Source organism: Dermacentor variabilis, unplaced genomic scaffold (assembly GCF_050947875.1).
Source record: "Dermacentor variabilis isolate Ectoservices unplaced genomic scaffold, ASM5094787v1 scaffold_13, whole genome shotgun sequence".
Classification (NCBI taxonomy): domain Eukaryota; kingdom Metazoa; phylum Arthropoda; class Arachnida; order Ixodida; family Ixodidae; genus Dermacentor; species Dermacentor variabilis.
In genome coordinates, this window is record NW_027460291.1 from 38,249,051 (window position 1) to 38,275,140 (window position 26,090).

General features: G+C 46.5%; 22 non-coding genes across 22 annotated transcripts; all 22 read right to left on the reverse strand.

Annotated features, from left to right (window-relative positions):
- Positions 1–1,602: 1,602 nt before the first annotated feature.
- On the reverse strand, positions 1,603–1,675 carry TRNAF-GAA (transfer RNA phenylalanine (anticodon GAA)). Its single transcript has one exon. It is a non-coding gene; the product is annotated as a tRNA-Phe (tRNA).
- A 3,095-nt stretch (positions 1,676–4,770) lies between these two features.
- TRNAF-GAA (transfer RNA phenylalanine (anticodon GAA)) lies at positions 4,771–4,843 on the reverse strand. The gene has a single exon. It is a non-coding gene; the product is annotated as a tRNA-Phe (tRNA).
- Positions 4,844–5,404: 561 nt separating this feature from the next.
- Positions 5,405–5,477, reverse strand: TRNAF-GAA (transfer RNA phenylalanine (anticodon GAA)). The gene has a single exon. It is a non-coding gene; the product is annotated as a tRNA-Phe (tRNA).
- Positions 5,478–6,355: 878 nt separating this feature from the next.
- Positions 6,356–6,428, reverse strand: TRNAF-GAA (transfer RNA phenylalanine (anticodon GAA)). Its single transcript has one exon. It is a non-coding gene; the product is annotated as a tRNA-Phe (tRNA).
- Positions 6,429–8,890: 2,462 nt separating this feature from the next.
- TRNAF-GAA (transfer RNA phenylalanine (anticodon GAA)) lies at positions 8,891–8,963 on the reverse strand. The gene has a single exon. It is a non-coding gene; the product is annotated as a tRNA-Phe (tRNA).
- Positions 8,964–9,841: 878 nt separating this feature from the next.
- Positions 9,842–9,914, reverse strand: TRNAF-GAA (transfer RNA phenylalanine (anticodon GAA)). Its single transcript has one exon. It is a non-coding gene; the product is annotated as a tRNA-Phe (tRNA).
- Positions 9,915–11,109: 1,195 nt separating this feature from the next.
- On the reverse strand, positions 11,110–11,182 carry TRNAF-GAA (transfer RNA phenylalanine (anticodon GAA)). Its single transcript has one exon. It is a non-coding gene; the product is annotated as a tRNA-Phe (tRNA).
- An 878-nt stretch (positions 11,183–12,060) lies between these two features.
- Positions 12,061–12,133, reverse strand: TRNAF-GAA (transfer RNA phenylalanine (anticodon GAA)). The gene has a single exon. It is a non-coding gene; the product is annotated as a tRNA-Phe (tRNA).
- Positions 12,134–13,011: 878 nt separating this feature from the next.
- Positions 13,012–13,084, reverse strand: TRNAF-GAA (transfer RNA phenylalanine (anticodon GAA)). Its single transcript has one exon. It is a non-coding gene; the product is annotated as a tRNA-Phe (tRNA).
- Positions 13,085–14,279: 1,195 nt separating this feature from the next.
- On the reverse strand, positions 14,280–14,352 carry TRNAF-GAA (transfer RNA phenylalanine (anticodon GAA)). Its single transcript has one exon. It is a non-coding gene; the product is annotated as a tRNA-Phe (tRNA).
- Positions 14,353–15,230: 878 nt separating this feature from the next.
- TRNAF-GAA (transfer RNA phenylalanine (anticodon GAA)) lies at positions 15,231–15,303 on the reverse strand. Its single transcript has one exon. It is a non-coding gene; the product is annotated as a tRNA-Phe (tRNA).
- Positions 15,304–16,498: 1,195 nt separating this feature from the next.
- TRNAF-GAA (transfer RNA phenylalanine (anticodon GAA)) lies at positions 16,499–16,571 on the reverse strand. Its single transcript has one exon. It is a non-coding gene; the product is annotated as a tRNA-Phe (tRNA).
- An 878-nt stretch (positions 16,572–17,449) lies between these two features.
- TRNAF-GAA (transfer RNA phenylalanine (anticodon GAA)) lies at positions 17,450–17,522 on the reverse strand. The gene has a single exon. It is a non-coding gene; the product is annotated as a tRNA-Phe (tRNA).
- Positions 17,523–18,400: 878 nt separating this feature from the next.
- Positions 18,401–18,473, reverse strand: TRNAF-GAA (transfer RNA phenylalanine (anticodon GAA)). Its single transcript has one exon. It is a non-coding gene; the product is annotated as a tRNA-Phe (tRNA).
- Positions 18,474–18,971: 498 nt separating this feature from the next.
- TRNAF-GAA (transfer RNA phenylalanine (anticodon GAA)) lies at positions 18,972–19,044 on the reverse strand. The gene has a single exon. It is a non-coding gene; the product is annotated as a tRNA-Phe (tRNA).
- Positions 19,045–19,605: 561 nt separating this feature from the next.
- On the reverse strand, positions 19,606–19,678 carry TRNAF-GAA (transfer RNA phenylalanine (anticodon GAA)). Its single transcript has one exon. It is a non-coding gene; the product is annotated as a tRNA-Phe (tRNA).
- Positions 19,679–20,556: 878 nt separating this feature from the next.
- On the reverse strand, positions 20,557–20,629 carry TRNAF-GAA (transfer RNA phenylalanine (anticodon GAA)). The gene has a single exon. It is a non-coding gene; the product is annotated as a tRNA-Phe (tRNA).
- Positions 20,630–22,458: 1,829 nt separating this feature from the next.
- Positions 22,459–22,531, reverse strand: TRNAF-GAA (transfer RNA phenylalanine (anticodon GAA)). Its single transcript has one exon. It is a non-coding gene; the product is annotated as a tRNA-Phe (tRNA).
- An 878-nt stretch (positions 22,532–23,409) lies between these two features.
- Positions 23,410–23,482, reverse strand: TRNAF-GAA (transfer RNA phenylalanine (anticodon GAA)). The gene has a single exon. It is a non-coding gene; the product is annotated as a tRNA-Phe (tRNA).
- A 244-nt stretch (positions 23,483–23,726) lies between these two features.
- Positions 23,727–23,799, reverse strand: TRNAF-GAA (transfer RNA phenylalanine (anticodon GAA)). The gene has a single exon. It is a non-coding gene; the product is annotated as a tRNA-Phe (tRNA).
- Positions 23,800–24,675: 876 nt separating this feature from the next.
- Positions 24,676–24,748, reverse strand: TRNAF-GAA (transfer RNA phenylalanine (anticodon GAA)). The gene has a single exon. It is a non-coding gene; the product is annotated as a tRNA-Phe (tRNA).
- A 1,195-nt stretch (positions 24,749–25,943) lies between these two features.
- On the reverse strand, positions 25,944–26,016 carry TRNAF-GAA (transfer RNA phenylalanine (anticodon GAA)). Its single transcript has one exon. It is a non-coding gene; the product is annotated as a tRNA-Phe (tRNA).
- Positions 26,017–26,090: the final 74 nt, after the last annotated feature.

Genomic DNA, 26,090 nt, shown 5'->3' on the forward strand with positions numbered 1-26,090 from the left:
TTGGTAGCCATTATTGGTGAAAACCGGAAGGGGAGAAGGCCCGGAGCATGGTGCTCACCTTAACGTCTAGCTGACCGCTAGACGCCTCCGTGGCCATCCGGCGGCCGTCGCCCGGGTTCCTCTTTGGTCGGCTTCGGGGTAAGCCTACGGTCAGCCTCCAGGTTCGGCTTAGGCTTGAGGGTGGAGCGCCTTCCAGGTAGCGTCTTAGCGGGTGGTGCCTCGGAGTCACCGCCGGCCTTTCCGTCGACTTTCTCCTCGTGCTGCAGGGATCTCTTGACCGGTGCCGAGACGGATTCGACGCGAGCGCTAGCAGGGGTCGCGTTGTCGTCCGCCTCTGCCTGCGTTGCATCCGTAGCTGGCTGGTGGCTCTCATTTTTTTGCGGGGCCGTCTTCACGCTCTCGACTGTAGCTGCTGGTTCTTTGGGGGGAGGGATATTCCTTCCTCCTTCGGCTTGCTTGGTCGTCGCGCCGGTTTCTGCCGCCACTTTGCCGTTTCCAGCTCCCGTGGCCGCTTCCTCCGCCTCGGTCACGTCCATTACATGGTCTAACGTCGACGGCTCGCTCTCCGCCGAACCCGCGGCTACTGCGTATGAACGCACACAGTCCGCGTCGTTGTGTCCAAAACGCCTGCACCGCGAGCAACGGGGAACCTTGCATTCACGACGAACGTGGCCAGAGCCCCGGCAGCGCAGGCACTGCATGGGACGTCCTGGGGCTACCACCAGCGCAAGCTCGCCGGCGACGCGGATCTGGTGGGGCAGGTCATCGACTTTCATTCCTGCCTTCAGCTGCAGCAGCACTGCTCGGGTCGTCGAGCCCTTGTCGGAAACGCCATCCACTCGCCAGCGCTCCCGGGTCACTTCCGTCACCTTGCCGAAGGAGGCCAGCGCGGTCTTGACGTCTTCGTCGTCCACCCCATGCAGAAGCCAGTGGATACGAAGCTTCACCTGTTGTTCCTTGGGGTCGATGACCAGGCAGCGACGCCGCTTCACCTGCAGCTCCTTCAGGGCCGCCACCTTTTCGGCAGCCTCGGCTGTCTTCATCGTCACCGCCCATACATGGTTTATTTGGTATGCTCCAAGGGCGACGACGCCAGAGAGCATACCAACAGCTTGAAGCGCGTCTCGAAAATCTTCTACACGAAACGGGTGAACACGAGCGTCGCCGTGCAAAAAAACTGTGTTCAAAACAATACGTCCTGTAGGTAGGCGAGGCAAAATTATTTGGTAATCTTTATCTTCTTCCGTCGAAAGCCTGTTGCCGCGGCTAACAGCCGCATATGCCGCTCCATTGGAGCCCATGATCCCGCGATCCGTTCAGCTCGGGAGCCGGAAGCAGAATGCCTGAGCTATTTCGGCGGAACGAGCTACAAAATCACGAGGCGCTAAGCGATGGCTGGGTTCCCACGAACCGGCATCTAAAGTATCCGCCGTAAGGAAACTTCTTTTAAAAATATTCGCTCCACCATTTGCTGTAGGCTACGCACGCTTCTATTAATGTTAAAAAGTGGCGTATCGCGGAAGTACCAGAAAAGCTCACAATGCTGTCTGAATTGCTATCTGTATTGTTATGCACAACGCCTAAAGAAACGCACTATGAATATGCCGAAACCCAGGATCCAACCCGGGACCTTTAGATCTTCAGTCTAACGCTCTCCCAACTGAGCTATCTCGGCGGAACGAGTATCAAAATCATGAGGTGCTAAGCCATGGGTGGGTTCCCACGAACCGCCATCTAAGGTATCCGACGTAAGGAAACTTCTTTTAAAAATATTCGCTCCACCATTTGCTGTAGGCTACGCACGCTTCTATTAATGTTAAACAGTGGCGTATCGCGGAAGTATCAGAAAAGCTCACAATGCTGTCTGAATTGCTATCTGTATTGTTATGCACAACGCCTAAAGAAACGCACTATGAATATGCCGAAACCCACCATCCAACCCGGGACCTTTAGATCTTCAGTCTAACGCTCTCCCAACTGAGCTATTTCGGCGGAACGAGTAACAAAATCATGAGGCGCTAAGCGATGGCTGGGTTCCCACGAACCGCCATCTAAGGTATCCGACGTAAGGAAACTTCTTTTAAAAATATTCGCTCCACCATTTGCTGTAGGCTGCGAACGCTTCTATATATGTTAAACAGTGGCGTATCGCGGAAGTAACCGAAAAGCTGACAATGGTGTCTGAATTGCTATTTCATTGTTATGCACAACGCCTAAAGAAACGCACTATGAATATGCCGAAACCCAGGATCCAACCCGGGACCTTTAGATCTTCAGTCTAACGCTCTCCCAACTGAGCTATTTCGACGGAGCGAGTAACAAAATCATGAGGCGCTAAGCGATAGCTAGGTTCCCACGAACCGCCGTCTAAGGTATCCGACGTAAGGAAACTTCTTTTAAAAATATTCGCTCCACCATTTGCTGTAGGCTACGAACGCTTCTATAAATGTTAAACAGTCGCGTATCGCGGAAGTAACAGAAAAGCTCACAATGCTGTCTGAATTGCTATCTGTATTGTTATGCACAACGCCTAAAGAAACGCACTATGAATATACCGAAACCCAGCATCCAACCGGGGACCTTTCGATCTTCAGTCTAACGCTCTCCCAACTGAGCTATTTCGAAGGAACGAGCTACAAAATCACGAGGCGCTAAGCGATGGCTGGGTTCCCACGAACCGCCGTCTAAGCTATCCGACGTAAGGAAACTTCTTTTAAAAATATTAGCTCCACCATTTGCTGTAGGCTACGCACGCTTCTATTAATGTTAAACTGTGGCGTATCGCGGAAGTAACAGAAAAGCTGACAATGGTGTCTGAATTGCTATCTGTATTGTTATGCACAACGCGTAAAGAAACGCACTATGAATATGCCGAAACCCAGCATCCAACCCGGGACCTTTAGATCTTCAGTCTAACGCTCTGCCAACTGAGCTATTTCGGCGGAACCAGTAACAAAATCATGAGGCGCTAAGCGATGGCTGGCTTCCCACGAACCGCAGTCTAAGGTATCCGACGTAAGGAAACTTCTTTTAAAAATATTCGCTCCACCATTTCCTGTAGGCTACGAACGCTTCTATAAATGTTAAACAGTGGCGTATCGCGGAAGTAACAGAAAAGCTCAAAATGCTGTGTGAATTGCTATCTGTATTGTTATGCACAACGCCTAAAGAAACGCACTATGAGTATGCCGAAACCCAGGATCCAACCCGGGACCTTTAGATCTTCAGTCTAACGCTCTCCCAACTGAGCTATTTCGATGGAACGAGTAACAACATCATGAGGCGATAAGCGATAGCTGGGTTCCCACGAACCGCCGTCTAAGGCATCCGACGTAAGGAAACTTCTTTTAAAAATATTCGCTCCACCATTTGCTGTAGGCTGCGCAGGCTTCTATTAATGTTAAACAGTGGCGTATCGCGGAAGTATCAGAAAAGCTCACAATGCTGTCTGAATTGCTATCTGTATTGTTATGCACAACGCTTAAAGAAACGCACTATGAATATGCCGAAACCCAGCATCCAACCCGGGACCTTTAGTTCTTCAGTCTAACGCTCTCCCAACTGAGCTATTTCGTCGGAACGAGCTACAAAATCACGAGGCGCTAAGCGATGGCTGGGTTCCCACGAACCGCCGCCTAAGGTATCCGACGTAAGGAAACGTCTTTTAAAAATATTCGCTCCACCATTTGCTGTAGGCTACGCACGCTTCTATTAATGTTAAACAGTGGCGTATCGCGGAAGTATCAGAAAAGCTCACAATGCTGTCTGAATTGCAATCTGTATTGTTATGCACAACGCCTAAAGAAACGCACTATGAGTATGCCGAAACCCAGGATCCAACCCGGGACCTTTACATCTTCAGTCTAACGCTCTCCCAACTGAGCGTTTTCGATGGAACGAGTAACAACATCATGAGGCGATAAGCGATAGCTGGGTTCCCACGAACCGCCGTCTAAGGCATCCGACGTAAGGAAACTTCTTTTAAAAATATTCGCTCCACCATTTGCTGTAGGCTCCGCACGCTTCTATTAATGTTAAACAGTGGCGTATCGCGGAAGTAACAGAAAAGCTGACAATGGTGTCTGAATTGCTATCTGTATTGTTATGCTCAACGCCTAAAGAAACGCACTATAAGTATGCCGAAACCCAGGATCCAACCCGGGACCTTTAGATCTTCAGTCTAACGCTGTCCCAACTGAGCTATTTCGAGGAACGAGTAACAAAATCATGAGGCGCTAAACGATAGCTGGGTTCCCGCGAACCGCCGTCTAAGGTATCCGACGTAAGGAAACTTCTTTTACAAATATTCGCTCCACCATATACTGTAGGCTACGCACGCTTCAATTAATGTTAAACAGTGGCGTATCGCGGAAGTAACAGAAAAGCTCAAAATGCTGTGTGAATTGCTATCTGTATTGTTATGCAGAACGCCTAAAGAAACGCACTATGAGTATGCCGAAACCCAGGATCCAACCCGGGACCTTTAGATCTTCAGTCTAACGCTCTCCCAACTGAGCTATTTCGATGGAACGAGTAACAACATCATGAGGCGATAAGCGATAGCTGGGTTCCCTCGAACCGCCGTCTAAGGCATCCTACGTAAGGAAACTTCTTTTAAAAATATTCGCTCCACCATTTGCTGTAGGCTCCGCACGCTTCTATTAATGTTAAACAGTGGCGTATGGCGGAAGTAACAGAAAAGCTGACAATGGTGTCTGAACTGCTATTTTATTGTTATGCACAAGGGCTAAAAAATTCGCTATATGAATATGCCGAAACCCGGGATCGAACCAGGGACCTTTAGATCTTCAGTCTAACGCTCTCGCAACTGAGCTATTTCGGCGGAACAAGCTACAAAATCACGAGGCGCTAAGCGATGGCTGGGTTCCCACGAACCGCCGTCTAAGGTATCCGACGTAAGGAAACTTCTTTTAAAAATATTCGCTCCACCATTTGCTGTAGGCTACGCACGCTTCTATTAATGTTAAACTGTGGCGTATCGCGGAAGTATCAGAAAAGCTCACAATGCTGTCTGAATTGCTATCTGTATTGTTATGCACAACGCTTAAAGAAACGCACTATGAATATGCCGAAACCCAGCATCCAACCCGGGACCTTTAGAACTTCAGTCTAACGCACTCCCAACTGAGCTATTTCGGCGGAACGAGTAACAAAATCATGAGGCGCTAAGCGATGGCTGGGTTCCCACGAACCGCCATCTAAGGTATTCGACGTAAGGAAACTTCTTTTAAAAATATTCGCACCACCATTTGCTGTAGGCTACGAACGCTTCTATAAATGTTAAACAGTGGCGTATCGCGGAACTAACAGAAAAGCTGACAATGGTGTCTGAATTGCTATTTTATTGTTATGCTCAAGGGCTAAAAAATTCGCTATATGAATATGCCGAAACCCGGGATCGAACCAGGTACCTTTAGATCTTCAGTCTAACGCTCTCCCAACTGAGCTATTTCGGCGGAACGAGTACAAAAATCATGAGGCGCTACGCGATGGCTGGGTTCCCACGAACCGCCGTCTAAGGTATCCGACGTAAGGAAACTTCTTTTACAAATATTCGCTCCACCATATACTGTAGGCTACGCACGCTTCAATTAATGTTAAACAGTGGCGTATCGCGGAAGTAACAGAAAAGCTCACAATGCTGTCTGAATTGCTATCTGTATTGTTATGCACAACGCCTAAAGAAACGCACTATGAATATGCCGAAACCCAGCATCCAACCCGGGACCTTTAGATCTTCAGTCTAACGCTCTCGCAACTGAGCTATTTCGGCGGAACAAGCTACAAAATCACGAGGCGCTAAGCGATGGCTGGGTTCCCACGAACCGCCGTCTAAGGTATCCGACGTAAGGAAACTTCTTTTAAAAATATTCGCTCCACCATTTGCTGTAGGCTACGCACGCTTCTATTAATGTTAAACTGTGGCGTATCGCGGAAGTATCAGAAAAGCTCACAATGCTGTCTGAATTGCTATCTGTATTGTTATGCACAACGCTTAAAGAAACGCACTATGAATATGCCGAAACCCAGCATCCAACCCGGGACCTTTAGAACTTCAGTCTAACGCACTCCCAACTGAGCTATTTCGGCGGAACGAGTAACAAAATCATGAGGCGCTAAGCGATGGCTGGGTTCCCACGAACCGCCATCTAAGGTATTCGACGTAAGGAAACTTCTTTTAAAAATATTCGCACCACCATTTGCTGTAGGCTACGAACGCTTCTATAAATGTTAAACAGTGGCGTGTCGCGGAAGTAACAGAAAAGCTGACAATGGTGTCTGAACTGCTATATTATTGTTATGCACAAGGGCTAAAAAATTCGCTATATGAATATGCCGAAACCCGGGATCGAACCAGGGACCTTTAGATCTTCAGTCTAACGCTCTCGCAACTGAGCTATTTCGGCGGAACAAGCTACAAAATCACGAGGCGCTAAGCGATGGCTGGGTTCCCACGAACCGCCGTCTAAGGTATCCGACGTAAGGAAACTTCTTTTAAAAATATTCGCTCCACCATTTGCTGTAGGCTACGCACGCTTCTATTAATGTTAAACTGTGGCGTATCGCGGAAGTAACAGAAAAGCTGACAATGGTGTCTGAATTGCTATCACTATTGTTATGCACAACGCCTAAAGAAACGCACTATGAATATGCCGAAACCCAGCATCCAACCCGGGACCTTTAGAACTTCAGTATAACGCACTCCCAACTGAGCTATTTCGGCGGAACGAGTAACAAAATCATGAGGCGCTAAGCGATGGCTGGGTTCCCACGATCCGCCATCTAAGGTATTCGACGTAAGGAAACTTCTTTTAAAAATATTCGCACCACCATTTGCTGTAGGCTACGAACGCTTCTATAAATGTTAAACAGTGGCGTATCGCGGAACTAACAGAAAAGCTGACAATGGTGTCTGAATTGCTATTTTATTGTTATGCGCAACGCTTAAAGAAACGCACTATGAATATGCCGAAACCCAGCATCCAACCCGGGACCTTTAGATCTTCAGTCTAACGCTCTCCCAGCTGAGCTATTTCGTCGGAACGAGCTACAAAATCACGAGGCGCTAAGCGATGGCTGGGTTCCCACGAACCGCCGTCTAAGGTATCCGATGTAAGGAAACTTCTTATAAAAATATTCGCTCCACCATTTGCTGTAGGCTGCGCAGGCTTCTAATAATGTTAAACAGTGGCGTATCGCGGAAGTATCAGAAAAGCTCACAATGCTGTCTGAATTGCTATCTGTATTGTTATGCACAACGCCTAAAGAAACGCACTATGAATATGCCGAAACCCAGCATCCAACCCGGGACCTTTCGATCTTCAGTCTAACGCTCTCCCAACTGAGCTATTTCGGCGGAACGAGTAACAAAATCACGAGGCGCTAAGCGATGGCTGGGTTCCCACGAACCGCCGTCTAAGGTATCCGACGTAAGGAAACTTCTTTTAAAAATATTTGCTCCAGCATTTGCTGTAGGCTACGCACGCTTCTATTAATGTTAAACTGTGGCGTATCGCGGAAGTATCAGAAAAGCTCACAATGCTGTCTGAATTGCTATCTGTGTGGTTATGCACAACGCCTAAAGAAACGCACTATGAATATGCCGAAACCCAGCATCCAACCCGGGACCTTTCGATCTTCAGTCTAACACTCTCCCAACTGAGCTATTTCGGCGGAACGAGTAACAAAATCATGAGGCGCTAAGCGATGGCTGGGTTCCCACGAACCGCCGTCTAAGGTATCCGACGTAAGGAAACTTCTTTTAAAAATATTCGCTCCACCATTTGCTGTAGGCTACGCACGCTTCTATTAATGTTAAACTGTGGCGTATCGCGGAAGTAACAGAAAAGCTGACAATGGTGTCTGAATTGCTATCTGTATTGTTATGCACAACGCCTAAAGAAACGCACTATGAATATGCCGAAACCCAGCATCCAACCCGGGACCTTTAGATCTTCAGTCTAACGCTCTCCCAACTGAGCTATTTCGGCGGAACGAGTAACAAAATCATGAGGCGCTAAGCGATGGCTGGGTTCCCACGAACCGCCGTCTAAGGTATCCGACGTAAGGAAACTTCTTTTACAAATATTCGCTCCACCATATACTGTAGGCTACGCACGCTTCAATTAATGTTAAACAGTGGCGTATCGCGGAAGTAACAGTAAAGCTCAAAATGCTCTGTGAATTGCTATCTGTATTGTTATGCACAACGCCTAAAGAAACGCACTATGAGTATGCCGAAACCCAGGATCCAACCCGGGACCTTTAGATCTTCAGTCTAACGCTCTCCCAACTGAGCTATTTCGATGGAACGAGTAACAACATCATGAGGCGATAAGCGATAGCTGGGTTCCCACGAACCGCCGTCTAAGGCATCCGACGTAAGGAAACTTCTTTTAAAAATATTCGCTCCACCATTTGCTGTAGGCTCCGCACGCTTCTATTAATGTTAAACAGTGGCGTATCGCGGAAGTAACAGAAAAGCTGACAATGGTGTCTGAATTGCTATCTGTATTGTTATGCACAACGCCTAAAGAAACGCACTATGAATATGCCGAAACCCAGCATCCAACCCGGGACCTTTAGATCTTCAGTCTAACGCTCTCCCAACTGAGCTATTTCGGCGGAACGAGTAACAAAATCATGAGGCGCTAAGCGATGGCTGGGTTCCCACGAACCGCCATCAAAGGTATCCGACGTAAGGAAACTTCTTTTAAAAATATTCGCTTCACGATTTGCTGTAGGCTACGAACGCTTCTATAAATGTTAAACAGTGGCGTATCGCGGAAGTAACAGAAAAGCTGACAATGGTGTCTGAATTGCTGTTTCATTGTTATGCACAAGGGCTAAAAAATTCGCTATATGAATATGCCGAAACCCGGGATCGAACCAGGGACCTTTAGATCTTCAGTCTAACGCTCTCCCAACTGAGCTATTTCGGCGGAACGAGTAACAAAATCATGAGGCGCTAAGCGATGGCTGGGTTCCCACGAACCGCCATCTAAGGTATCCGATGTGAGGAAACTTCTTATAAAAATATTCGCTCCACCATTTGCTGTAGGCTGCGCAGGCTTCTAATAATGTTAAACAGTGGCCTATCGCGGATGTATCAGAAAAGCTCACAATGCTGTCTGAATTGCTATCTGTATTGTTATGCACAACGCTTAAAGAAACGCACTATGAATATGCCGAAACCCAGCATCCAACCCGGGACCTTTAGATCTTCAGTCTAACGCTCTCCCAACTGAGCTATTTCGTCGGAACGAGCTACAAAATCACGAGGCGCTAAGCGATGGCTGGGTTCCCACGAACCGCAGTCTAAGGTATCCGACGTAAGGAAACTTCTTTTAAAAATATTCGCTCCACCATTTGCTGTAGGCTACGCACGCTTCTATTAATGTTAAACTGTGGCGTATCGCGGAAGTAACAGAAAAGCTGACAATGGTGTCTGAATTGCTATCACTATTGTTATGCACAACGCCTAAAGAAACGCACTATGAATATGCCGAAACCCAGCATCCAACCCGGGACCTTTAGATCTTCAGTCTAACGCACTCCCAACTGAGCTATTTCGGCGGAACGAGTAACAAAATCATGAGGCGCTAAGCGATGGCTGGGTTCCCACGAACCGCCGTCTAATGTATCCGACGTAAGGAAACTTCTTTTAAAAATATTCGCTCCACCATTTGCTGTAGGCTGCGCAGGCTTCTATTAATGTTAAACAGTGGCGTATCGCGGAAGTAACAGAAAAGCTGACAATGGTGTCTGAACTGCTATTTTATTGTTATGCACAAGGGCTAAAAAATTCGCTATATGAATATGCCGAAACCCGGGATCGAACCAGGGACCTTTAGATCTTCAGTCTAACGCTCTCGCAACTGAGCTATTTCGGCGGAACAACCTACAAAATCACGAGGCGCTAAGCGATGGCTGGGTTCCCACGAACCGCCGTCTAAGGTATCCGACGTAAGGAAACTTCTTTTAAAAATATTCGCTCCAGCATTTGCTGTAGGCTACGCACGCTTCTATTAATGTTAAACAGTGGCGTATCGCGGAAGTATCAGAAAAGCTCACAATGCTGTCTGAATTGCTATCTGTATTGTTATGCACAACGCCTAAAGAAACGCACTATGAATATGCCGAAACCCAGCATCCAACCCGGGACCTTTCGATCTTCAGTCTAACGCTCTCCCAACTGAGCTATTTCGGCGGAACGAGTAACAAAATCACGAGGCGCTAAGCGATGGCTGGGTTCCCACGAACCGCCGTCTAAGGCATCCGACGTAAGGAAACTTCTTTTAAAAATATTCGCTCCACCATTTGCTGTAGGCTCCGCACGCTTCTATTAATGTTAAACAGTGGCGTATCGCGGAAGTAACAGAAAAGCTGACAATGGTGTCTGAATTGCTATCTGTATTGTTATGCACAACGCCTAAAGAAACGCACTATGAATATGCCGAAACCCAGCATCCAACCCGGGACCTTTCGATCTTCAGTCTAACGCTCTCCCAACTGCGCTATTTCGGCGGAACGAGTAACAAAATCACGAGGCGCTAAGCGATGGCTGGGTTCCCACGAACCGCCGTCTAAGGTATCCGATGTAAGGAAACTTCTTTTAAAAATATTTGCTCCAGCATTTGCTGTAGGCTACGCACGCTTCTATTAATGTTAAACTGTGGCGTATCGCGGAAGTATCAGAAAAGCTCACAATGCTGTCTGAATTGCTATCTGTATTGTTATGCACAACGCCTAAAGAAACGCACTATGAATATGCCGAAACGCAGCATCCAACCCGGGACCTTTCGATCTTCAGTCTAACGCTCTCCCAACTGAGCTATTTCGGCGGAACGAGTAACAAAATCATGAGGCGCTAAGCGATGGCTGGGTTCCCACGAACCGCCATCAAAGGTATCCGACGTAAGGAAACTTCTTTTAAAAATATTCGCTTCACGATTTGCTGTAGGCTACGAACGCTTCTATAAATGTTAAACAGTGGCGTATCGCGGAAGTAACAGAAAAGCTGACAATGGTGTCTGAATTGCTGTTTCATTGTTATGCACAAGGGCTAAAAAATTCGCTATATGAATATGCCGAAACCCGGGATCGAACCAGGGACCTTTAGATCTTCAGTCTAACGCTCTCCCAACTGAGCTATTTCGGCGGAACGAGTAACAAAATCATGAGGCGCTAAGCGATGGCTGGGTTCCCACGAACCGCCATCTAAGGTATCCGATGTGAGGAAACTTCTTATAAAAATATTCGCTCCACCATTTGCTGTAGGCTGCGCAGGCTTCTAATAATGTTAAACAGTGGCGTATCGCGGATGTATCAGAAAAGCTCACAATGCTGTCTGAATTGCTATCTGTATTGTTATGCACAACGCTTAAAGAAACGCACTATGAATATGCCGAAACCCAGCATCCAACCCGGGACCTTTAGATCTTCAGTCTAACGCTCTCCCAACTGAGCTATTTCGTCGGAACGAGCTACAAAATCACGAGGCGCTAAGCGATGGCTGGGTTCCCACGAACCGCAGTCTAAGGTATCCGACGTAAGGAAACTTCTTTTAAAAATATTCGCTCCACCATTTGTTGTAGGCTACGCACGCTTCTATTAATGTTAAACAGTGGCGTATCGCGGAAGTATCAGAAAAGCTCACAATGCTGTCTGAATTGCTATCTGTATTGTTATGCACAACGCCTAAAGAAACGCACTATGAATATGCCGAAACCCAGCATCCAACCCGGGACCTTTCGATCTTCAGTCTAACGCTCTCCCAACTGAGCTATTTCGGCGGAACGAGTAACAAAATCACGAGGCGCTAAGCGATGGCTGGGTTCCCACGAACCGCCGTCTAAGGCATCCGACGTAAGGAAACTTCTTTTAAAAATATTCGCTCCACCATTTGCTGTAGGCTGCGCAGGCTTCTATTAATGTTAAACAGTGGCGTATCGCGGAAGTAACAGAAAAGCTGACAATGGTGTCTGAACTGCTATTTTATTGTTATGCACAAGGGCTAAAAAATTCGCTATATGAATATGCCGAAAGCCGGGATCGAACCAGAGACCTTTAGATCTTCAGTCTAACGCTCTCGCAACTGAGCTATTTCGGCGGAACAACCTACAAAATCACGAGGCGCTAAGCGATGGCTGGGTTCCCACGAACCGCCGTCTAAGGTATCCGACGTAAGGAAACTTCTTTTAAAAATATTCGCTCCACCATTTGCTGTAGGCTACGCACGCTTCTATTAATGTTAAACAGTGGCGTATCGCGGAAGTATCAGAAAAGCTCACAATGCTGTCTGAATTGCTATCTGTATTGTTATGCACAACGCCTAAAGAAACGCACTATGAATATGCCGAAACCCAGCATCCAACCCGGGACCTTTCGATCTTCAGTCTAACGCTCTCCCAACTGAGCTATTTCGGCGGAACGAGTAACAAATTCACGAGGCGCTAAGCGATGGCTGGGTTCCCACGAACCGCCGTCTAAGGTATCCGACGTAAGGAAACTTCTTATAAAAATATTTGCTCCAGCATTTGCTGTAGGCTACGCACGCTTCTATTAATGTTAAACTGTGGCGTGTCGCGGAAGTATCAGAAAAGCTCACAATGCTGTCTGAATTGCTATCTGTATTGTTATGCACAACGCCTAAAGAAACGCACTATGAATATGCCGAAACTCAGCATCCAACCCGGGACCTTTCGATCTTCAGTCTAACGCTCTCCCAACTGAGCTATTTCGGCGGAACGAGTAACAAAATCATGAGGCGCTAAGCGATGGCTGGGTTCCCACGAACCGCCGTCTAAGGTATCCGACGTAAGGAAACTTTTTTTACTAATATTCGCTCCACCATATACTGTAGGCTACGCACGCTTCAATTAATGTTAAACAGTGGCGTATCGCGGAAGTAACAGAAAAGCTCACAATGGTGTCTGAATTGCTATCTGTATTGTTACGCACAACACCTAAAGAAACGCACTATGAATATGCCGAAACCCAGCATCTAACCCGGGACCTTTAGATCTTCAGTCTAACGCTCTCCCAACTGAGCTATTTCGGCGGAACGAGTAACAAAATCACGAGGCGCTAAGCGATGGCTGGGTTCCCACGAACCGCCGTCTAAGGTATCCGACGTAAGGAAACTTCTTTTAAAAATATTCGCTCCACCATTTGCTGTAGGCTACGCACGCTTCTATTAATGTTAAACTGTGGCGTATCGCGGAAGTAACAGAAAAGCTGACAATGGTGTCTGAATTGCTATCTGTATTGTTATGCACAAAGCCTAAAGAAACGCACTATGAATATGCCGAAACCCAGCATCCAACCCGGGACCTTTAGATCTTCAGTCTAACGCTCTCCCAACTGAGCTATTTCGGCGGAACGAGTAACAAAATCATGAGGCGCTAAGCGATGGCTGGGTTCCCACGAACCGCCGTCTAAGGTATCCGACGTAAGGAAACTTCTTTTACAAATATTCGCTCCACCATATACTGTAGGCTACGCACGCTTCAATTAATGTTAAACAGTGGCGTATCGCGGAAGTAACAGTAAAGCTCAAAATGCTCTGTGAATTGCTATCTGTATTGTTATGCACAACGCCTAAAGAAACGCACTATGAGTATGCCGAAACCCAGGATCCAACCCGGGACCTTTAGATCTTCAGTCTAACGCTCTCCCAACTGAGCTATTTCGATGGAACGAGTAACAACATCATGAGGCGATAAGCGATAGCTGGGTTCCCACGAACCGCCGTCTAAGGCATCCGACGTAAGGAAACTTCTTTTAAAAATATTCGCTCCACCATTTGCTGTAGGCTCCGCACGCTTCTATTAATGTTAAACAGTGGCGTATCGCGGAAGTAACAGAAAAGCTGACAATGGTGTCTGAATTGCTATCTGTATTGTTATGCACAACGCCTAAAGAAACGCACTATGAATATGCCGAAACCCAGCATCCAACCCGGGACCTTTAGATCTTCAGTCTAACGCTCTCCCAACTGAGCTATTTCGGCGGAACGAGTAACAAAATCATGAGGCGCTAAGCGATGGCTGGGTTCCCACGAACCGCCATCAAAGGTATCCGACGTAAGGAAACTTCTTTTAAAAATATTCGCTTCACGATTTGCTGTAGGCTACGAACGCTTCTATAAATGTTAAACAGTGGCGTATCGCGGAAGTAACAGAAAAGCTGACAATGGTGTCTGAATTGCTGTTTCATTGTTATGCACAAGGGCTAAAAAATTCGCTATATGAATATGCCGAAACCCGGGATCGAACCAGGGACCTTTAGATCTTCAGTCTAACGCTCTCCCAACTGAGCTATTTCGGCGGAACGAGTAACAAAATCATGAGGCGCTAAGCGATGGCTGGGTTCCCACGAACCGCCATCTAAGGTATCCGATGTGAGGAAACTTCTTATAAAAATATTCGCTCCACCATTTGCTGTAGGCTGCGCAGGCTTCTAATAATGTTAAACAGTGGCCTATCGCGGATGTATCAGAAAAGCTCACAATGCTGTCTGAATTGCTATCTGTATTGTTATGCACAACGCTTAAAGAAACGCACTATGAATATGCCGAAACCCAGCATCCAACCCGGGACCTTTAGATCTTCAGTCTAACGCTCTCCCAACTGAGCTATTTCGTCGGAACGAGCTACAAAATCACGAGGCGCTAAGCGATGGCTGGGTTCCCACGAACCGCAGTCTAAGGTATCCGACGTAAGGAAACTTCTTTTAAAAATATTCGCTCCACCATTTGCTGTAGGCTACGCACGCTTCTATTAATGTTAAACTGTGGCGTATCGCGGAAGTAACAGAAAAGCTGACAATGGTGTCTGAATTGCTATCACTATTGTTATGCACAACGCCTAAAGAAACGCACTATGAATATGCCGAAACCCAGCATCCAACCCGGGACCTTTAGATCTTCAGTCTAACGCACTCCCAACTGAGCTATTTCGGCGGAACGAGTAACAAAATCATGAGGCGCTAAGCGATGGCTGGGTTCCCACGAACCGCCGTCTAATGTATCCGACGTAAGGAAACTTCTTTTAAAAATATTCGCTCCACCATTTGCTGTAGGCTGCGCAGGCTTCTATTAATGTTAAACAGTGGCGTATCGCGGAAGTAACAGAAAAGCTGACAATGGTGTCTGAACTGCTATTTTATTGTTATGCACAAGGGCTAAAAAATTCGCTATATGAATATGCCGAAACCCGGGATCGAACCAGGGACCTTTAGATCTTCAGTCTAACGCTCTCGCAACTGAGCTATTTCGGCGGAACAACCTACAAAATCACGAGGCGCTAAGCGATGGCTGGGTTCCCACGAACCGCCGTCTAAGGTATCCGACGTAAGGAAACTTCTTTTAAAAATATTCGCTCCAGCATTTGCTGTAGGCTACGCACGCTTCTATTAATGTTAAACAGTGGCGTATCGCGGAAGTATCAGAAAAGCTCACAATGCTGTCTGAATTGCTATCTGTATTGTTATGCACAACGCCTAAAGAAACGCACTATGAATATGCCGAAACCCAGCATCCAACCCGGGACCTTTAGATCTTCAGTCTAACGCTCTCCCAACTGAGCTATTTCGTCGGAACGAGCTACAAAATCACGAGGCGCTAAGCGATGGCTGGGTTCCCACGAACCGCAGTCTAAGGTATCCGACGTAAGGAAACTTCTTTTAAAAATATTCGCTCCACCATTTGCTGTAGGCTCCGCACGCTTCTATTAATGTTAAACAGTGGCGTATCGCGGAAGTAACAGAAAAGCTGACAATGGTGTCTGAATTGCTATCTGTATTGTTATGCACAACGCCTAAAGAAACGCACTATGAATATGCCGAAACCCAGCATCCAACCCGGGACCTTTCGATCTTCAGTCTAACGCTCTCCCAACTGCGCTATTTCGGCGGAACGAGTAACAAAATCACGAGGCGCTAAGCGATGGCTGGGTTCCCACGAACCGCCGTCTAAGGTATCCGATGTAAGGAAACTTCTTTTAAAAATATTTGCTCCAGCATTTGCTGTAGGCTACGCACGCTTCTATTAATGTTAAACTGTGGCGTATCGCGGAAGTATCAGAAAAGCTCACAATGCTGTCTGAATTGCTATCTGTATTGTTATGCACAACGCCTAAAGAAACGCACTATGAATATGCCGAAACGCAGCATCCAACCCGGGACCTTTCGATCTTCAGTCTAACGCTCTCCCAACTGAGCTATTTCGGCGGAACGAGTAACAAAATCATGAGGCGCTAAGCGATGGCTGGGTTCCCACGAACCGCCATCAAAGGTATCCGACGTAAGGAAACTTCTTTTAAAAATATTCGCTTCACGATTTGCTGTAGGCTACGAACGCTTCTATAAATGTTAAACAGTGGCGTATCGCGGAAGTAACAGAAAAGCTGACAATGGTGTCTGAATTGCTGTTTCATTGTTATGCACAAGGGCTAAAAAATTCGCTATATGAATATGCCGAAACCCGGGATCGAACCAGGGACCTTTAGATCTTCAGTCTAACGCTCTCCCAACTGAGCTATTTCGGCGGAACGAGTAACAAAATCATGAGGCGCTAAGCGATGGCTGGGTTCCCACGAACCGCCATCTAAGGTATCCGATGTGAGGAAACTTCTTATAAAAATATTCGCTCCACCATTTGCTGTAGGCTGCGCAGGCTTCTAATAATGTTAAACAGTGGCCTATCGCGGATGTATCAGAAAAGCTCACAATGCTGTCTGAATTGCTATCTGTATTGTTATGCACAACGCTTAAAGAAACGCACTATGAATATGCCGAAACCCAGCATCCAACCAGGCACCTTTAGATCTTCAGTCTAACGCTCTCCCAACTGAGCTATTTCGTCGGAACGAGCTACAAAATCACGAGGCGCTAAGCGATGGCTGGGTTCCCACGAACCGCAGTCTAAGGTATCCGACGTAAGGAAACTTCTTTTAAAAATATTCGCTCCACCATTTGTTGTAGGCTACGCACGCTTCTATTAATGTTAAACAGTGGCGTATCGCGGAAGTATCAGAAAAGCTCACAATGCTGTCTGAATTGCTATCTGTATTGTTATGCACAACGCCTAAAGAAACGCACTATGAATATGCCGAAACCCAGCATCCAACCCGGGACCTTTCGATCTTCAGTCTAACGCTCTCCCAACTGAGCTATTTCGGCGGAACGAGTAACAAAATCACGAGGCGCTAAGCGATGGCTGGGTTCCCACGAACCGCCGTCTAAGGCGTCCGACGTAAGGAAACTTCTTTTAAAAATATTCGCTCCACCATTTGCTGTAGGCTGCGCAGGCTTCTATTAATGTTAAACAGTGGCGTATCGCGGAAGTAACAGAAAAGCTGACAATGGTGTCTGAACTGCTATTTTATTGTTATGCACAAGGGCTAAAAAATTCGCTATATGAATATGCCGAAAGCCGGGATCGAACCAGAGACCTTTAGATCTTCAGTCTAACGCTCTCGCAACTGAGCTATTTCGGCGGAACAACCTACAAAATCACGAGGCGCTAAGCGATGGCTGGGTTCCCACGAACCGCCGTCTAAGGTATCCGACGTAAGGAAACTTCTTTTAAAAATATTCGCTCCACCATTTGCTGTAGGCTACGCACGCTTCTATTAATGTTAAACAGTGGCGTATCGCGGAAGTATCAGAAAAGCTCACAATGCTGTCTGAATTGCTATCTGTATTGTTATGCACAACGCCTAAAGAAACGCACTATGAATATGCCGAAACCCAGCATCCAACCCGGGACCTTTCGATCTTCAGTCTAACGCTCTCCCAACTGAGCTATTTCGGCGGAACGAGTAACAAAATCACGAGGCGCTAAGCGATGGCTGGGTTCCCACGAACCGCCGTCTAAGGTATCCGACGTAAGGAAACTTCTTATAAAAATATTTGCTCCAGCATTTGCTGTAGGCTACGCACGCTTCTATTAATGTTAAACTGTGGCGTGTCGCGGAAGTATCAGAAAAGCTCACAATGCTGTCTGAATTGCTATCTGTATTGTTATGCACAACGCCTAAAGAAACGCACTATGAATATGCCGAAACTCAGCATCCAACCCGGGACCTTTCGATCTTCAGTCTAACGCTCTCCCAACTGAGCTATTTCGGCGGAACGAGTAACAAAATCATGAGGCGCTAAGCGATGGCTGGGTTCCCACGAACCGCCGTCTAAGGTATCCGACGTAAGGAAACTTTTTTTACTAATATTCGCTCCACCATATACTGTAGGCTACGCACGCTTCAATTAATGTTAAACAGTGGCGTATCGCGGAAGTAACAGAAAAGCTCACAATGGTGTCTGAATTGCTATCTGTATTGTTACGCACAACACCTAAAGAAACGCACTATGAATATGCCGAAACCCAGCATCTAACCCGGGACCTTTAGATCTTCAGTCTAACGCTCTCCCAACTGAGCTATTTCGGCGGAACGAGTAACAATATATAATAATAATAATATTTGGGGTTTTACGTGCCAAAACCACTTTCTGATTATGAGGCACGCCGTAGTGGAGGACTCCGGAAATTATGACCACCTGGGGTTCTTTAACGTGCACCTAAATCTAAGCACACGGGTGTTTTCGCATTTCGCCCCCATCGAAATGCGGCCGCCGTGGCCGGGATTCGATCCCGCGACCTCGTGCTCAGCAGCCCAACACCATAGCCACTGAGCAACCACGGCGGGTGAGTAACAAAATCATGAGGCGCTAAGCGATGGCTGGGTTCCCACGAACCGCCATCAAAGGTATCCGACGTAAGGAAACTTCTTTTAAAAATATTCGCTTCACGATTTGCTGTAGGCTACGAACGCTTCTATAAATGTTAAACAGTGGCGTATCGCGGAAGTAACAGAAAAGCTGACAATGGTGTCTGAATTGCTGTTTCATTGTTATGCACAAGGGCTAAAAAATTCGCTATATGAATATGCCGAAACCCGGGATCGAACCAGGGACCTTTAGATCTTCAGTCTAACGCTCTCCCAACTGAGCTATTTCGGCGGAACGAGTAACAAAATCATGAGGCGCTAAGCGATGGCTGGGTTCCCACGAACCGCCATCTAAGGTATCCGATGTAAGGAAACTTCTTATAAAAATATTCGCTCCACCATTTGCTGTAGGCTGCGCAGGCTTCTAATAATGTTAAACAGTGGCCTATCGCGGATGTATCAGAAAAGCTCACAATGCTGTCTGAATTGCTATCTGTATTGTTATGCACAACGCTTAAAGAAACGCACTATGAATATGCCGAAACCCAGCATCCAACCCGGGACCTTTAGATCTTCAGTCTAACGCTCTCCCAACTGAGCTATTTCGTCGGAACGAGCTACAAAATCACGAGGCGCTAAGCGATGGCTGGGTTCCCACGAACCGCAGTCTAAGGTATCCGACGTAAGGAAACTTCTTTTAAAAATATTCGCTCCACCATTTGCTGTAGGCTACGCACGCTTCTATTAATGTTAAACAGTGGCGTATCGCGGAAGTAACAGAAAAGCTGACAATGGTGTCTGAACTGCTATTTTATTGTTATGCACAAGGGCTAAAAAATTCGCTATATGAATATGCCGAAACCCGGGATCGAACCAGGGACCTTTAGATCTTCAGTCTAACGCTCTCGCAACTGAGCTATTTCGGCGGAACAACCTACAAAATCACGAGGCGCTAAGCGATGGCTGGGTTCCCACGAACCGCCGTCTAAGGTATCCGACGTAAGGAAACTTCTTTTAAAAATATTCGCTCCAGCATTTGCTGTAGGCTACGCACGCTTCTATTAATGTTAAACAGTGGCGTATCGCGGAAGTATCAGAAAAGCTCACAATGCTGTCTGAATTGCTATCTGTATTGTTATGCACAACGCCTAAAGAAACGCACTATGACTATGCCGAAACCCAGCATCCAACCCGGGACCTTTCGATCTTCAGTCTAACGCTCTCCCAACTGAGCTATTTCGGCGGAACGAGTAACAAAATCACGAGGCGCTAAGCGATGGCTGGGTTCCCACGAACCGCCGTCTAAGGCATCCGACGTAAGGAAACTTCTTTTAAAAATATTCGCTCCACCATTTGCTGTAGGCTCCGCACGCTTCTATTAATGTTAAACAGTGGCGTATCGCGGAAGTAACAGAAAAGCTGACAATGGTGTCTGAATTGCTATCTGTATTGTTATGCACAACGCCTAAAGAAACGCACTATGAATATGCCGAAACCCAGCATCCAACCCGGGACCTTTAGATCTTCAGTCTAACGCTCTCCCAACTGAGCTATTTCGGCGGAACGAGTAACAAAATCATGAGGCGCAAAGCGATGGCTGGGTTCCCACGAACCGCCATCAAAGGTATCCGACGTAAGGAAACTTCTTTTAAAAATATTCGCTTCACGATTTGCTGTAGGCTACGAACGCTTCTATAAATGTTAAACAGTGGCGTATCGCGGAAGTAACAGAAAAGCTAACAATGGTGTCTGAATTGCTGTTTCATTGTTATGCACAAGGGCTAAAAAATTCGCTATATGAATATGTCGAAACCCGGGATCGAACCAGGGACCTTTAGATCTTCAGTCTAACGCTCTCCCAACTGATCTATTTCGGCGGAACGAGTAACAAAGTCATGAGGCGCTAAGCGATGGCTGGGTTCCCACGAACCGCCATCTAAGGTATCCGACGTAAGGAAACTTCTTTTAAAAATATTCGCTCCACCATTTGCTGTAGGCTACGCACGCTTCTATTAATGTTAAACTGTGGCGTATCGCGGAAGTACCAGAAAAGCTGACAATGGTGTCTGAATTGCTATCTGTATTGTTATGCACAACGCCTAAAGAAACGCACTATGAATATGCCGAAACCCAGCATCCAACCCGGGACCTTTAGATCTTCAGTCTAACGCTCTCCCAACTGAGCTATTTCGGCGGAACGAGTAACAAAATCATGAGGCGCTAAGCGATGGCTGGGTTCCCACGAACCGCCGTCTAAGGTATCCGACGTAAGGAAACTTCTTTCACAAATATTCGCTCCACCATATACTGTAGGCTACGCACGCTTCAATTAATGTTAAACAGTGGCGTATCGCGGAAGTAACAGAAAAGCTCAAAATGCTGTGTGAATTGCTATCTGTATTGTTATGCACAACGCCTAAAGAAACGCACTATGAGTATGCCGAAACCCAGGATCCAACCCGGGACCTTTAGATCTTCAGTCTAACGCTCTCCCAACTGAGCTTTTTCGATGGAACGAGTACAAAAATCATGAGGCGCTACGCGACGGCTGGGTTCCCACGAACCGCCGTCTAAGGTATCCGATGTAAGGAAACTTCTTATAAAAATATTCGCTCCACCATATGCTGTAGGCTGCGCAGGCTTCTAATAATGTTAAACAGTGGCCTATCGCGGATGTATCAGAAAAGTTCACAATGCTGTCTGAATTGCTATCTGTATTGTTATGCACAACGCCTAAAGAAACGCACTATGAATATGCCGAAACCCAGCATCCAACCCGGGACCTTTAGATCTTCAGTCTAACGCTCTCCCAACTGAGCTATTTCGGCGGAACGAGTAACAAAATCATGAGGCGCTAAGCGATGGCTGGGTTCCCACGAACCGCCGTCTAAGGTATCCGACGTAAGGAAACTTCTTTCACAAATATTCGCTCCACCATATACTGTAGGCTACGCACGCTTCAATTAATGTTAAACAGTGGCGTATCGCGGAAGTAACAGAAAAGCTCAAAATGCTGTGTGAATTGCTATCTGTATTGTTATGCACAACGCCTAAAGAAACGCACTATGAGTATGCCGAAACCCAGGATCCAACCCAGGACCTTTAGATCTTCAGTCTAACGCTCTCCCAACTGAGCTTTTTCGATGGAACGAGCTACAATATCACGAGGCGCTAAGCGATGGCTGGGTTCCCACGAACCGCCGTCTAAGGTATCCGACGTAAGGAAACTTCTTTTAAAAATATTCGCTCCACCATTTGCTGTAGGCTACGCACGCTTCTATTAATGTTAAACTGTGGCGTATCGCGGAAGTAACAGAAAAGCTGACAATGGTGTCTGAATTGCTATCACTATTGTTATGCACAACGCCTAAAGTAACGCACTATGAATATGCCGAAACCCAGCATCCAACCCGGGACCTTTAGATCTTCAGTCTAACGCACTCCCAACTGAGCTATTTCGGCGGAACGAGTAACAAAATCATGAGGCGCTAAGCGATAGCTGGGTTCCCACGAACCGCCGTCTAAGGCATCCGACGTAAGGAAACTTTATTTTTTAATATTCGCTCAACCATTTGCTGTAGGCTGCGCAGGCTTCTATTAATGTTAAACAGTGGCGTATCGCGGAAGTAACAGAAAAGCTGACAATGGTGTCTGAACTGCTATTTTATTGTTATGCACAAGGGCTAAAAAATTCGCTATATGAATATGCCGAAACCCGGGATCGAACCAGGGACCTTTAGATCTTCAGTCTAACGCTCTCGCAACTGAGCTATTTCGGCGGAACAAGCTACAAAATCACGAGGCGCTAAGCGATGGCTGGGTTCCCACGAACCGCCGTCTAAGGTATCCGACGTAAGGAAACTTCTTTTAAAAATATTCGCTCCACCATTTGCTGTAGGCTACGCACGCTTCTATTAATGTTAAACAGTGGCGTATCGCGGAAGTATCAGAAAAGCTCACAATGCTGTCTGAATTGCTATCTGTATTGTTATGCACAACGCCTAAAGAAACGCACTATGAATATGCCGAAACCCAGCATCCAACCCGGGACCTTTCGATCTTCAGTCTAACGCTCTCCCAACTGAGCTATTTCGGCGGAACGAGTAAAAAAATCACGAGGCGCTAAGCGATGGCTGGGTTCCCACGAACCGCCGTCTAAGGTATCCGACGTAAGGAAACTTCTTTTAAAAATATTCGCTCCACCATTTGCTGTAGGCTACGCACGCTTCTATTAATGTTAAACAGTGGCGTATCGCGGAAGTAACAGAAAAGCTCACAATGTTGTCTGAATTGCTATCTGTATTGTTATGCACAACGCCTAAAGAAACGCACTATAAGTATGCCGAAACCCAGGATCCAACCCGGGACCTTTAGATCTTCAGTCTAACGCTGTCCCAACTGAGCTATTTCGAGGAACGAGTAACAAAATCATGAGGCGCTAAGCGATAGCTGGGTTCCCGCGAACCGCCGTCTAAGCTAACCGACGTTAGGAAACTCCTTTTACAAATATTCGCTCCACCATATACTGTAGGCTACGCACGCTTCAATTAATGTTTAACAGTGGCGTATCGCGGAAGTAACAGAAAAGCTGACAATGGTGTCTGAATTGCTATCTGTATTGTTATGCACAAGGGCTAAAAAATTCGCTATATGAATATGCCGAAACCCGGGATCGAACCAGGGACCTTTAGATCTTCAGTCTAACGCTCTCCCAACTGAGCTATTTCGGCGGAACGAGTAACAAAATCATGAGGCGCTAAGCGATGGCTGGGTTCCCACGAACCGCCATCTAAGGTATCCGACGTAAGGAAACTTCTTTTAAAAATATTCGCTCCACCATTTGCTGTAGGCTACGAACGCTTCTATAAATGTTAAACAGTGGCGTATCGCGGAAGTAACAGAAAAGCTGACAATGGTGTCTGAATTGCTATTTTATTGTTATGCACAAGGGCTAAAAAATTCGCTATATGAATATGCCGAAACCCAGGATCGAACCAGGGACCTTTAGATCTTCAGTCTAACGCTCTCCCAACTGGGCTATTTCGGCGGAACGAGTAAAAAAATCATGAGGCGCTAAGCGATGGGTGGGTTCCCACGAACCGCCGTCTAAGGTATCCGACGTAAGGAAACTTCTTTTAAAAATATTCGCTCCACCATTTTCTGTAGGCTACGCACGCTTCAATTAATGTTAAACAGTGGCGTATCGCGGAAGTAACAGAAAAGCTGACAATGGTGTCTGAATTGCTATCTGTATTGTTATGCACAACGCCTAAAGAAACGCACTATAAGTATGCCGAAACCCAGGATCCAACCCGGGACCTTTAGATCTTCAGTCTAACGCTGTCCCAACTGAGCTATTTCGAGGAACGAGTAACAAAATCATGAGGCGCTAAGCGATAGCTGGGTTCTCGCGAACCGCCGTCTAAGGTAACCGACGTTAGGAAACTTTATTTTTTAATATTCGCTCAACCATTTGCTGTAGGCTACGCACGCTTCTATTAATGTTAAACATTGGCGTATCGCGGAAGTAACAGAAAAGCTCACAATGCTGTCTGAATTGCTATCTGTATTGTTATGCACAACGCCTAAAGAAACGCACTATAAGTATGCCGAAACCCAGGATCCAACCCGGGACCTTTAGATCTTCAGTCTAACGCTGTCCCAACTGAGCTATTTCGAGGAACGAGTAACAAAATCATGAGGCGCTAAGCGATAGCTGGGTTCTCGCGAACCGTCGTCTAAGGTAACCGACGTTAGGAAACTTTATTTTTTAATATTCGCTCAACCATTTGCTGTAGGCTACGCACGCTTCTATTAATGTTAAACATTGGCGTATCGCGGAAGTAACAGAAAAGCTCACAATGCTGTCTGAATTGCTATCTGTATTGTTATGCACAACGCCTAAAGAAACGCACTATAAGTATGCCGAAACCCGGGATCGAACCAGGGACCTTTAGATCTTCAGTCTAACGCTCTCCCAACTGAGCTATTTCGGCGGAACGAGTAACAAAATCATGAGGCGCTAAGCAATGGCTGGGTTTCCTCGAACCGCCGTCTAAGCTATCCGACGTAAGGAAACTTCTTTTAAAAATATTCGCTCCACCATTTGCTGTAGGCTACGCACGCTTCTATTAATGTTAAACAGTGGCGTATCGCGGAAGTATCAGAAAAGCTCACAATGCTGTCTGAATTGCTATCTGTATTGTTATGCACAACGCCTAAAGAAACGCACTATGAATATGCCGAAACCCAGCATCCAACCCAGGACCTATAGATCTTCAGTCTAACGCTCTCCCAACTGAGCTGTTTCGGCGGAGCGAGAAACAAAATCATGAGGCGCTAAGCGATGGCTGGGTTCCCACGAACCGCCGTCTAAGGTATCCGACGTAAGGAAACTTTATTTTTTAATATTCGCTCAACCATTTGCTGTAGGCTACGCGCGCTTCTATTAATGTTAAACATTGGCGTATCGCGGAAGTAACAGAAAAGCTCACAATGCTGTCTGAATTGCTATCTGTATTGTCATGCACAACGCCTGAAGAAACGCACTATAAGTATGCCGAAACCCAGGATCCAACCCGGGACCTTTAGATCTTCAGTCTAACGCTGTCCTAACTGAGCTATTTTGAGGAACGAGTAACAAAATCATGAGGCGCTAAGCGATAGCTGGGTTCCCGCGAACCGCCGTCTAAGGTATCCGACGTAAGGAAACTTCTTTTACAAATATTCGCTCCACCATATACTGTAGGCTACGCACGCTTCAATTAATGTTAAACAGTGGCGTATCGCGGAAGTAACAGAAAAGCTCAAAATGCTGTGTGAATTGCTATCTGTATTGTTATGCACAACGCCTAAAGAAACGCACTATGAGTATGCCGAAACCCAGGATCCAACCCGGGACCTTTAGATCTTCAGTCTAACGCTCTCCCAACTGAGCTATTTCGATGGAACGAGTAAAAACATCATGAGGCGATAAGCGATAGCTGGGTTCCCACGAACCGCCATCTAAGGTATCCGACGTAAGGAAGCTTCTTTTAAAAATATTCGCTCCACAATTTGCTGTAGGCTACGCACGCTTCTATTAATGTTAAACAGTGGCGTATCGCGGAAGTAACAGAAAAGCTGACAATGCTGTCTGAATTGCTATTTGTATTGTTATGCACAAGGGCTAAAAAATTCGCTATATGAATATGCCGAAACCCGGGATCGAACCAGGGACCTTTAGATCTTCAGTCTAACGCTCTCCCAACTGAGCTATTTCGGCGGAACGAGTAACAAAATCATGACGCGCTAAGCGATGGCTGGGTTCCCACGAACCGCCGTCTAAGGTATCCGACG